This window comes from Dermacentor albipictus, chromosome 6 (genome assembly GCF_038994185.2).
Source record: "Dermacentor albipictus isolate Rhodes 1998 colony chromosome 6, USDA_Dalb.pri_finalv2, whole genome shotgun sequence".
In the NCBI taxonomy this organism is placed as follows: Eukaryota; Metazoa; Arthropoda; class Arachnida; order Ixodida; family Ixodidae; genus Dermacentor; species Dermacentor albipictus.
This window is the reverse complement of record NC_091826.1, coordinates 139222500-139235612: the sequence shown is the minus strand read 5'-3', so window position 1 is coordinate 139235612 and position 13113 is coordinate 139222500. Positions and strand designations below refer to the sequence as shown.

The window sequence follows — 13113 nt, the reverse complement described above, 5'->3', positions numbered from 1 at the left end:
ATAAATGTGTTTCAGAAACTATATTTATGAAGCCAACTGATGAGCATGAGGTGTTTACAACAATAAAAATTCTTAATAACAGCAATGCATTGGATATTGACAATTTACAAATTAAGCCAATAAAATATGTCTTACATCACTTGCCATTTATCTGCACGTTGGTCCATATATTCAATTTAGCTATAGAATCAGCGACTTTCCCAGACGGCATGAAACGAGCTAAAGTATCTGTGCTATACAAACATGGCGATATAAATAATGTTTCTAATTATAGACCAATATCTGTCTTACCCATTTTTTCCAAAGTGCTAGAAAAAATTATTGCTACGTGCCTAACAAAGTTTCTATTTCTTTTTTTTTATGGGGTTTTACGTGCCAAAACCACTTTCTGATTATGAGGCACGCCGTAGTGGAGGACTCCGGAAATTTTGACCACCTGGAGTTCTTTAACGTGCACCTAAATCTAAGTACACGGGTGTTTTCACATTTCGCCCCCATCGAAATGCGGCCGCCGTGGCCGGGATAACAACAAAGTTTCTAGACAGACATGATGTAGTAACAAACTCACAGTTAGGTTTTAGAAAAGGCAGATCTACGGAAGCCGCCCTCTTATCCTTGAAAGTATTGTGCAAAGCATAGACAACAGAGAATTTGCCCTCGGGCTCTTCATTGATTTTAGCAAGGCATTTGATTGCATCAGTCATGACATTCTTAAATATAATCTATCAATATATGGGGTATGCGGACATCCACTCACTTTAATGGAATCATATCTCAGAAATAGAACTCAGTGTGCATGTATTAACAACGTCCTATCTTCTTTCTTGACACTTAAAAATGGAGAGCCGCAAGGGAATGTCTTGGGCCCACTGCTATTTAACTTATATATTAATGACTTAGTAAATATAGATCCTACAGTTTATTTCTTTATATATGCGGATGATAGCACTATACTCTTCTGTGGAAAAGACGCAAACGAACTAATTATCAGGTGGAATGCATTGCTAATGAAACTATCTGATTGGTCACATTCAAATGTGATCAGAATTACCCCCACTAAAACGAAAGCTATTCTTTTCAGAGCCAGAAACAAACCTTTTCAGTTGGAACATTCAATCACTTATTCAGGCAAACACATAGAACTAGTTAATGAACAAAAAATACATGGAGTAATATTTTCATGTCATTTGAGTTGGGATGCTCATTTTAATAACCTTCGAAACAAGTTTTCTGCAGTCGCCGGTGTACTATCTCGCTGTAGAGCTTACATGCCGACAAAAGCCAAGCTACAAATTTATCATGCATTGTTCACCTCGCAATTTAATTATTGCAGTTTTGTATGGGCAACCACAACACGAACTAACATAAATAAAATAGTTACATTACGAAAGGTGCTTTTCCGACACATTGCTAATATTGAAGCCCGATCAACAACAAAAACATTGTCACAAACATACCAAATCATATGGGTAGATCGATACTATGAATATCGTCTTTCACAAATATTTTATTTTGCAAGGAAACAATGGAGAGATTTTCTTACATCACTAGCGACCTTGCAGCACCATGACATACCTGCGCATCTCAGAAACCCTGAACCTTGGCTTGTACTGCACTTTCGCACAGAGTATAAGTTACAATCTATTAAACACAATTTGCCGAAATCTACACAATAATTTGTGATAATCTACACAAAAACGCCACGTTCTATCCTTCTTTTTGACAAGTACGACGGGAGAAGCCCAGGGACTACAGGAAGGCTCGATAATGTCCCTTGCAAGCATCTTTTTGACTTCCTGTTAGATAACAGCTCGTTCAGACGCAGAAACACGATATGGACGTCGGTAAATAGGGTTTGCATCGCCAGTGCTTATGCGATGTGTCATGACGGACGTTTGACCTAAGGGTCGATTGTCAAAGTAAAATAAGTCGCGATAGCCATCAAGAACACGGCAAAGGGCTTCAGCTTGAGCAGGTGCAAGGCCAGAGGAAACCATCTTCTCAATGTTGACGTCAGTACCGTGCGATGATGTCACGGTATGGGCTGAGCTGTGACGATCTTCCACTGTGAATGGCTCGATCTCATCATCCTGTAAAGCACTGATTATAGCCAATGAAATCCCCTAAAGCAGAACTGGCGCGATTAGCGCGAAATTGACAAAGGGAAGGCAGGTTCGGTTGCCAGTAATTGTCAGCACAGTGTGCGGCACGGTAACACCATGTGTAAGTATAACTGCCGGAATTGGTGCGACCACGTAATTACCGTCAGGTACAGCTGGTGAGGACAACAAGTCGACGTGCGTCACAGATTGAGGCATTAGGCGAATAAAATCCATGCAGCTCAAACGGCTTGGAGGCGGGTCCACAGGGTCAGCAAGAAGAGGCAAGTCAAGGCGAAGTGAGCCGGCCGAACAGTCAATGAGGGCCAAATGATTGGCAAGGAAATCCAGACCGAGAATGAGTTCGTGAGGGCAATGCTCGATGACGGTGAAGAGAACGAGGGTGTGTCTCTCAGCAATGGTGAGTCGGGCAGAGCACATGCTAACAATAGCGACAGTCCCTCCGTCGGCGACTTGTACAAATCGGTTCGGTGCGGGCGTCAGAGCTTTCTTGAGCCAACGGCGAAGAGAAGCACTCATAATGGACAAATGCACCCCGGTGTCAATCAACGCGCACACAGGAACATTGTCGACGAGAACGTCCAAAAGATTCTTGTTCGTGGGTAAGGTGAAGCGAGGATTTTGAGCTAATGTCGTCTTTGCAGCTTCACCTCCAGAAGCTGCACTGTCTAGTTTTTCAGTGGGGGGTGCGGCGAGTAGGTCGGAGAAGGAGCACAGCGAGACGGGGGCGAACGAGATTGACGACGGGAGGGAGAAGGCGAGCGGGAGTAGCGGGGTCGTGTCAGAGGTGTCGCAGGGTCAGATGATGGAGCGGGCATAGAAGGCGCGAAGGAAAAGGACGCGCTAGAGGGGCGAGGGTGGTAATCAGGAGAATAGCGCATCGGAGAAGTCCAGCGGCTGCGGCAGTGGCAAGCGACATGTCCAATGCATCGGCAGTTAAAACAGATCAGCTCGTCGTCCGCGGTTCGCCATTCGGAGGGGTTGTGCTGTCCGTAAGAGAAGTAAGAAGAACGCGGTGGGGACGTGCATGGAGAAAGAGGTTCCGAGCATATGGAACAAATGGATTGCAGGCCGACGTTGGACAACTCTTAACGGACGACAGCCTGGATCAAGGACACTGTCACTGGAGAATGATCAGGTAACGGGAATGAAGGGGCCGCCGGTTGTGCCGCTTCGACCTCACGACGAATGATACGGGTCAAGTTGTCACATCACGACGGCTGGTGGAAGAGGTCGTCACAGGATGACCTAGCAGCTGTGTTGGGAAGTCGCGTGATGTGCTGGGATACCCGGCGGCTTTTAGCATGCTTAAGACGGCGGCACTTCTTGAGGATCGCATCGATGCTGGTGACGTTCGTAAACACCAGTAAATTGAAGGCGTCGTCAGCAATGCCTTTGAGGACATGATTAACCTTATCTTCCTCAGACATGGTCGGATCAGCCTTGGCACAAAGGGCCAAGATGTCGAGAATGTACAACAGGTAGGACTCGGTCGACGTCTGTACACGTGTGGCAAGGGCTGTCTTGGCATTGACTTGGCGGGTTGCGGAGCTTCTCTTTGAGGAGATCCCAGCTCGAGATCTCCTCTTCGTGAGTCAGGAACCATGCAAGTGGAGCTCCGTCGAGGTAGAAAAGAACGTTCGCAAGCATAATAGTCGGATCCCACCTGTGACTGGTGCTGACATGTTCATATAAGCGGAGCCAGTCATCAACATGAGGACTGCCGACTCCGTTGAAAACACCAGGATCACGAGGGGGGGAGACAGCAACATAGGTCGGGGCTTGCAGGCGGAAACGGTTGCCTAGATGAAGTGCCGCCGGCCGGAGCCGAAGTTGCACTGTCGCCGTTGTGACCACTGCGAAGCTCCATGACGGGTACGGGGAACGTCCACCTCCACCAAATTAATGTTACGTGTAGCTGGAGCCCAATACTATATACAATTTATTTACAGGGAAGCTGACGGAAGGCCAAAATGGCGACGCTATATCAAGCGGGGCCCACGTCGTCTTCTTCCTGCTCAGTGCAGCCTCACTGTGGCGGCTGTTCCGTAGCAATATATATGCCGACTGAAGGAATAAAGACACTTTGGTTGTTAGTCAGCGCTGTTGTCTGTGTCTCTCTTGTGGCTCGTCCTGTTCTTTAGCGCTGTTTTTGTTGCTCGTAATCACGAACCAACCAGCCCAATGCATACTCTTCTAGAATTTTTTTGCTGCTGATGCCTCTCCTCCGAGCAACGAGGCCATGGAATGCACCATCCTTTCAACACATCCCCTTTCTTAAGGGTGGTTGCTTGGGCTAGTTGGTAATTCATGATCAAAAATAACGTACAGCGCAAAGGACAAGGACAGCGATAGACGACATACACAGCGCTGTGTATGTCGTCTATCACTCTCCTTGTCCTTTGCACTGTATGTTATTTTTGACCCGTTTCTTAACTTTATTAGATATTTTGTAGTGGGTATTATGCATGTGGTGCGGTGCGGACTGCCACCGCTGCAGCGCGAGACCCGACCTCGGGCTGCTTATTTGAAAGGCTAGGACTCATGATCAAGAGCTACTTGCGGTCCCTCGAATGAGCTGCAATAAACCCCATTTCATTTGGTGGAGCAGCTGGGTAACCTCAGAAACTGGAACTCCGAAACCGGACCCTACCCACTGCTCCGAACATGCCTGATGAAACCACCCAGGAAGATGCACCACAGCCTCCGGCGGTCATCGTTTCTGGTGTGTTCCACCAGCGCGATCCTGCCATCTTCAGCGGCACCGATGATCACGACATGGAGGACTGGTTGTCATCTTACGAATGAGTGAGCCAGCATAACAAGTGGGATGTCCCCAAGTTTCACAACGTGCTGTTTTACTTAACCGGCATCGCGAATGTCTGGTTCCGAAACCACGAACATGATTTTACAACATGGAACGCATTCAAGACAAGTTTCACAGAAATGTTCAGGTGCCCTGCTGTGTGCAAGCTTCGCGCAGAACGCTTACGGGGGCGTGCGCAACATCACGACGAAACTTTCACAAGTTAAATCGAAGATGTCATTGACCTGTGTAAGCGCGTGAATCCATCGACTACAGAACAGGACAAGATAAAACACATTATGAAAGGCATTGATGAGGATGCCTTTCAAATGTTGTTAGCGAAGGATCCGCATACCGTGGCCGAAGTTATCGATTGGAGCCAAAGTTTTGATGAGCTACGGAAACAATGCATCTTAGCTTGGCGCCCACCACCTACGGAAGATTTGTTAGCAGCATTAGTTATTGGCGACAACCACGCAACTTTGCTGACGCAAATAAAAGAATTTGTGTGCGAGGAGGTCGCGCGACAGCTCTCGATTTTGCCGACCACGGAGAAGCATTCTCAATATTTGGCTCCACCAGTAATTCAAGAGCAAGTGACTGAAGCTCTTCCACCTCCGTGTCAGCTGGCTCCCGTGGCCGCGCCTCTGACGTATGCTGAAGCCGTTGTATGGGCGCCTCATCTGCCAGGGTTGTCTCCTCCGCCTTCAGCGCCTCGCCCGTCGGTGTTCTTCAGCACCTCGCCCGCCGGCGCCTCGCCCGCCGTTGCCAGCTGGCGGCTGCCTTTTTCAGTGCACAGCAGCAGGGTACAAATCCTTGGCGCACTGCTGACAACCACCCAATATGCAATGCCTGCGGTACACTGGAACATGTAGTGCGCTTCTGCCGCCGGCGCATTCCGGCCTTCGTGGGCACCCCACGACCACCCAGCTCCGGCTTCCAACCATTCCGTATGCCTCAACTACCACCACTGGAAGTTTACGCTGCTGATGACATACCAGCACCGCAGTCACAGCTCTACGGTACTCGTCGCTCACCTTCCCCTCGTCGGTGCTCACTCTCACCCATGCGTCATAGGCCCAGTGCCAGTACTACTGAGGCGGAAAATTGATTTCTGCAGTTCCTGAGGCACGAACTGCGTCATCGTCGGAACATCAAAGTCCTCGTTTTTTCCCCCGCTAACGTTATTGAAGCGTCCGTTGATGGCACCAAATCTCATGCTCTTGTCGATACAGGTGCTGCTGTATCCGTGATTAGTGAGAAGCTTTGTCGTGCATTACGGAAAGTAACCATGATTCCTTCGGTACCATTGCTTAGAACAGCCAGTGCACAAGTTCAGCCAGTCCCTATGTGCACTGCCAGGGTGCTGATTCGAGACATTTTGTATTCGAATGATTTCTTTGTGTTAGCTTGTTGCTCCCACGATGTGATTCTTGGTTGGGATTTTCTGTCATGCCATCATGCCGTCATTGACTGAGCGCGTGCTGAAATTCAGTTCTCCATTCTGTGCGATTTGCCATCTCACGACTTTCAAGTTCATGATGTTAGCAGGATCTGTGTAGCTTCAGATACTGATCTTCCTCCTCACAGTGCTGTATTTGTCCCTCTCTCATGTGCATCACTTGCCGAAGTGACGGTCATGTTTACACCCGCTGCCGTCTTCATTCGCCGCCTGCCTATATTGTTGCCTTTCGCCCTCCTCACGGTTCACCATGGTGCTGCAGAAATACTGATTTCGAACCCAAATTTGTACACTTTGGCTTTGCACTGTGGCGAGACTATTGGTACCATCGAGACTGTGGACGCTGACGTTATTGTGCATTTCCCTGTTGCCAACAACGTGGATACTGCCAACGTAACAGCACTGACACCCCATGTGCCAACTAACCGAGTGTCACCGGACATTTTTTGGCGCTGTATTGCCGATGACCTCGAGCTGACACAACGTGAGCGGCTAATAACTCTATTAAATGATTTTCGCGCTTCTTTTGAGTGGAACCAAACATCATTAGGCCGCACAAGTACCATCTCTCACCGCATTGATACGGGACATCACGCACCATTACGCCAACGTCCGTACCTGAGTCATCCACCGACCAAGTTGAAGACATGCTTAAACGTGGTGTTATCAAGCCATCCTGCAGCCCTTGGTCGTCTCCCATAGTACTCATAAAGAAAAAAGATGGCTCAATTTGTTTCTGTGTGGACTATCGTCACCTCAACAAGGTTACACGAAAAGATGTCTATCCTCTACTGCGCATGCGCATAGATGACGCCCTGGATTGTCTACATGGTGTCCAATTCTTTTCTTCTTTGGACTTGCGATCCGGCTATTGGCAAGTGCCAGAGGATGAATCCGACCACTCAAAGACAGCTTTCATTAGGCCTGATGGCCTGTATGAGTTTACAGTAATGCCATTCAGCCTCTGCAATGTGCCCGCGACATTCAAAAGGACGATGGACAATATTCTGCGAGGCTTCAAATGGAAGACTTGTCTGCGTTATTTAGACAATGTAGTAGTTTTCTCCTCTGATTTCACCACTCACCTCTCTAGTCTACGCGAAGTCCTTACTTGCCTTGCCACCGCCGGCCTTCAACTTAACTTGAAAAAGGAACCTGCCAGCTGACCATACTTGGCCATGACCCAGACAAACTTCGTGCTGTCGCAGAATTTCCGCGGCCGACTACCATGAAAGAGCTCCGCAGTTTTGTCGGTCTTTGCTCTTATTTTCGACGCCCTGTGCGCAATTGTGCCTGCATCATCGCCAGTGGCGTAGCAACGAGGGGGCCGGGGGGCCATGGGCCCCGGGTGCACGGGGCAGTAGGGGGGGGAGGGTGTGTCATATAAGTCTGAAGATACCCAGATACCCGAAAATACACCCGGCGGGGGGGGTGACAGAAGAGCTATTGGCCCCGGGTGCCAGACAACCTAGCTAAGCCACTGATCATCGCTCCCCTGACGAAGCTCCTGGGTGGCCCTGCTGGCCTTCGCAATTGGACTGCAGCATGTGACCAAGCCTTCACCACTTTGCGTCGTCTGCTTACCTCACCGCCTGTTCTACGCCACAACGACCCGAGTGCACCGACCGAAGTTCATATGGACGCCAGCGGCGTTGGTCTTGGAGCTGTCCTTGCGCAACGCAAGCCTGGCTATCCAGAACATGTGGTTGCATATGCGAGTCGTGCCCTCACGAAGGCAGAATCCAATTATTCTGTCACGGAAAAAGAATGTTTGGCTATAGTTTGGGCCTTGCACAAATTTTGCCCTTATTTGTATGGCTGTTCGTTCGACGTTGTGACAGACCACCATGCGCTCTGCTGGCTTGCGTCACTGAAAGGCCCGTCGGGGCGTCTTGGACGTTGGGCTCTTCATATCCAAGAATTTGCCATTCGAGTCATCTATCGATCCGGGCGTCAACATTCTGATGTAGATGCGCTCTCCCGATCACCCATGCAATCCAACGAAACGCCATCCTCATCCTTAGAGTGCCCGGTTGCTATCCTTGCCGTTACTGGCATGCCGTCTGAACAGAGAAAAGATCCGTGGATTGTCTCTCTCATTGACATTCTTAACAGTTCTTCAACGGCTACATGCCCTCGAGCCCTTCGTCGCCAAGCCACCCATTTCGTGCTATGGGACGCCGTCTTGTACCGCCGAAACTATGAGCCAGACAGTCGCAAATGGCTGCTAGTCATCCCTCGCCATTTACATTCCGACATATGCACGTATTTCCACGCCGACCCACAACAAGCTGATATTGGCTTACTGAAAACCTACGAGCGACTCCGCCAGCAGTACTACTGGCGTGGCATGTATTTTTATGTCTGCAAATACATTCAGTCATGTGCAGCCTGTTAGCGACGCAAGAAATCTCCACATACGACAGGCCCTCTGCAACCTTTACCGAGTCCTGCACATCCTTTTGATCGGGTTGGCATTGACCTTTATGGGCCTCTTCCATGCACTGCTAATGGAAATCGCTGGATAATCGTCGCCATAGACCACCTCACAAGATATGCCAAAACTGCTGCACTTGCTTTGGCTGCTGCTCGCGACGTCGCCGCATTTACAGCACGGTGCACCGCGAGAACTGCTCGGTGACCGAGGCCGTGTCTTCTTGTCCAAAGTTATTAATGAGCTCCTCGCCGCTTGCCGCACCATTCACCGCACCTCTACGGCATATGACCCACAGACTAACGGAACGATTCAACCACACTCTTGGTGCCATGCTCAACATGTATGTTGCATCTGATCATTCCAATTGGGACGATGTCCTCCCTTTTGTGACGTACGCATATAATACAGCCGTTCAGGCTACCACAGGCTTCTCACCATTTTTCCTTCTTTATGGACGTGAACCATCCACTACCCTCAACACCGTACTACCATATCATCCGTATGCCTCTGAATTCACCCCTCTTTCTGAAGTTGTTCGCCACGCTGAAGAGTGCCGCCAACTCACTCGCTCATTCACGTCGGATACCCAAGGAATCCACAAAGATCGCCACGACAACGATCAGCCCACACAGTCCTTCGCCGTGGACTCTCACGTCTGGCTCCGGCTGCCCTTCCAAGCTCCAGGCCTTAGCCCAAAGCTTACACCAAAATATCACCACCATCTGCAGGAAAACCCGTCATTGCCAGAACTTCTACTACAACCGCGGCTCCACACAGCTGCCCCCCTTATCGCAGGTGAAACAGGTAACAGCGTACAACACTCTTCACTGGACCTGGGCACCTGCTGTCTTTCTAAGGCCAGTGAAAGCACCCCATTCAGCGATGTTGAAAACGGAAGATGGCCGGGAGATCAGGCAGACCCGAGAGCATCTACGCGACGTGGCCCCACAACCGCACGATCCTCTAGAGTCTGATGTCCCAGACATCGAACCACCTTTCCCAGAGCTGCGACAAAGCACACGGCAACGTTGCAAGCCTTCTCTGTACACATTGCCTGAGAGACGTTGAACTAATTGTTTATCAAAGAAATGGGAAGATGTGGCCAGCATCGTGACCTGTGATGTCACGCTCCTGTTCCAACAAATGTTTTTCTTCACCGACAACCGGCTTGCTTACATCATCCATTCTTTTCTAGCCTTCCTATACTTTTTTTATAATTTGTGTCGAAAATGCAGTGTCATAGTGTTCTAATACTTTTTTAATAAATATATCATACACACAAGATAAGTCTGCTTCATTGTATACGTCAGCCCAATTGACAGTAGACATCAAATTACAAAAGCAGGCGATACTGTTCTTATGATAAACTCTCCGTGGGCATGTGGGAGCTTTCATTTTCGCTTTCTTCAGAAAGAGTGAAAAAAAGGGGCAAATTATCATCAATTCCAGATGAAAATACACCTCACATATTGCAATCCGGAGGGTAATTAGTAAAACACAGATCTATTAATGTTTCCGAGTGTTGTGACATGCGTGTGGGCAAATCAATAACATTCTCGCAGCCATTTGACAGCATTGTTTCACTGAACCAAATATTTTTGGGGTTACCTTCAAGCAAGTTAATATTAAAATCACCTAACGCAATGATGCGCCATTTATTAAGGTTTGCATGCTTCACAAAGGAATCAATCGACCGAAAGAAGTTATCTAAATTGCCTAGAGGAGAACGATACACAACTATTACGGCCTCTCTACAATTAACAATGCAGACTGTTTCAAAGTAATCATGAACGAGAGAATAACTGGACAAAATATCGAAGGACAATTGGTTATGAACATATAAAGACACGCCACCACCTCGCTTTGCGTCTCGAAACAAGAGATGGGTTTGCAGTCAGCAAATTGTATGACATCTGAATATGTTTCTGTAAAATCAATAAAATCAAAAGTAAAGGACAGTTTCTGTAACTCAGTACTTGTTCTGATTTATTTCTTAAGCTCTGACAGTTTAAATGGCACAAGGATTACTCAAATGATATTGCGCAACAAAAAACGACACATACGTAAGAGAAGACGACACACCAAGCGCCATCTTACGTCTTCCTCTACATCCACGTCGTTTTTTGTTGCCAATATCATTTGAGTAATGGATTACCAATTTGCCCGGAATGCTGCTCTCATTAAGGTACAAGGATAATGTGTTTCGCAAATTGTAAGCACCAATTTTTAACATGTCAGAATGTGATTCGGAAGTGAAGTATGCCATTGCTAAGCAAGTGTACTGCGCAGCCCTGCAGCTACATGCTCTTAAACAACCTTATCAACGTTCTCCTCACAAGTGATACTAATGGCTTATGCTCCTGGCTGCTTTCGAGCATAAGTCTTTTCTTCGTTTGACCAGACGAAGTCGTAGTTCATTTCCTTAGCCTTTGTTTTAGCGAGCCACAGTAACTTCTTGTTGAAAGCGGTCAGGTTATCAAAGAATCTGATGTCATCGTTGCATTCCCTTCACTTTGGAAACCAGCCACGCTGTTGCAACCATGAAGAATTTAATGTGCAATTAGAATAACACTCATTTTGCATCTAACAGTAATTTATTATTGCCATGTTTGTATAAGTCACAGTTCAAGAACTCTGCATGTCATTTACTGCTATTGTTTTGGAATTGCCTACCACCGCACATAAAGTCTGTAACATCAGTATTTTCATTTAAAACCGCTATCAAACCATTTCTCCTTAATGCACAAGTATCAATCTGCATTTCCTTGTGTGCACTGTTCTGTACTGTATCCCGTTTCAAATTCGTGCACCTTGCACAGATGTATATGTATCTCTCTGATCTTAACATGTGTTTAATTTTGTTTTTTTTTTTTCGTGGTGTTGCTGCCTTATGTAAACTTATTACAATGACCTCTACCGTGGATCTCGCTGCAGTCCTAGGACTATGGGACCCTAGTCTGTAACGTTTTAGTGCGTATTTTACATGTGCTTTGTAGTAGTGATAATAAATAAATAAAATCACAAGCTTAAATAAACAATCAGCGTGTGTAAACCACGCTTTTCCACTGCTTTTCACTTGCCACCAATGCAGCTCCGTAGCAACACCACTGATGTTTGCTTTCTACCTCACCCTTTTTATACGCTTCATATAAGCTGACTGCAATCTACACGGCAGCACAGACCAGCTTCTTACTTCATAGGTTATGTATGTAACGTATCCTCAATTGTGCCTACATTAAGGAATCGCAGCACAGACCAGCTTCTTACTTCATAGGTTACGTATGTAACGTATCCTCAATTGTGCCTACATTAAGGAATCGATTACGCTGACAAAAAAGGTGAGCCCTCCCAAGATTTCGTCCTCATGTGGAGGAAGGCATGTTTGGAACATTGATGACCGGAACGGGAGTCCATGCGCAGGTTGAACAAATGCGCTCGCTGAACACGTTTCGAAAACATCCTATTTCACAAGGCAGGTACGTTTTGTCGCGCCTGCCAATCTCCCACCGGGAATACAGATCTCATCTGCGGCACTGTGCAATGTCGTACGTAGCTAACACCTTCAATATTGCGCTTTAGGTGTTTCAGTAGGCAACGTACGAGCGTCACTTTCCATTGCGCAAAAGCAGTCGCGGAAAACGGCAATACTGTTTCGCTATAGCACGTTAATTTTGGAGGCAGGCCGGGTGAAGGCAAAGTATGCAAGCGATTGCAAAGTACGTACCTTGACGATCTAGTCAATACGAGATGGGCACGCACCGAGAAAAGCGGCAGACAACTGCGTACAAGCGGCGGCGCGATCAAAATGCGTCAGGTCGTCTGTGATCACCATCGGTGCTCGGTAAGGCTACTACTACCATCTCTATCAATAAATGCAGACCTTTTGAGAAGTACGGGGAGTATTGCCAGGACGGGAATTTACAGTGGCAACTTTGAGGCCATTGCGGCACCCTGCGATTGGCGTGTGTGCTTCCCTGCGACGCAAGATGTCCCAATGTTGCCCACGGCAAGTGTGCACCCGCCCAACGCCTCCTCTAGAAAGATGCCTGCGGCGTCGCTCGCTTACCCATTGTAGCCGGGACTCGACGGGAACCAAAGGTCAGTGGGTCGCCTCGCATTGGGCGCTCACGGGAAGACTACAAATGAAGCTGTACAAGGGGATATGGGCTGGACTAGTTTTGAAGTGAGGGAAGCTCGCAGTAAAATTGAGTATGAAGAACGGCTGAGGAATATGGAGGAAAGTAAATGGGCTGGGAGAGTGTTCAGGTATCTGTACAGGCAAAACATT

The 13113-nt window shown here is 47.7% G+C and overlaps 1 protein-coding gene across 8 annotated transcripts in view; it reads right to left on the bottom strand.

The window, feature by feature from the left end:
• LOC135896110 (G-protein coupled receptor-associated protein LMBRD2B) overlaps positions 1–12849 on the bottom strand; it is a 390673-nt gene extending 377824 nt beyond the window's left edge. For 6 of the 8 annotated variants that reach the window (XM_065424449.2, XM_065424452.1, XM_065424451.1 and 3 more), the window contains exon 1: positions 12550–12849. The gene's annotated coding sequence lies outside the window, so the exon portion shown is untranslated. The remainder of the gene's footprint in view (positions 1–12549) is intronic. The other 2 variants (XM_065424450.1, XM_065424454.1) reach the window with 1 other exon arrangement.
• Positions 12850–13113: the final 264 nt, after the last annotated feature.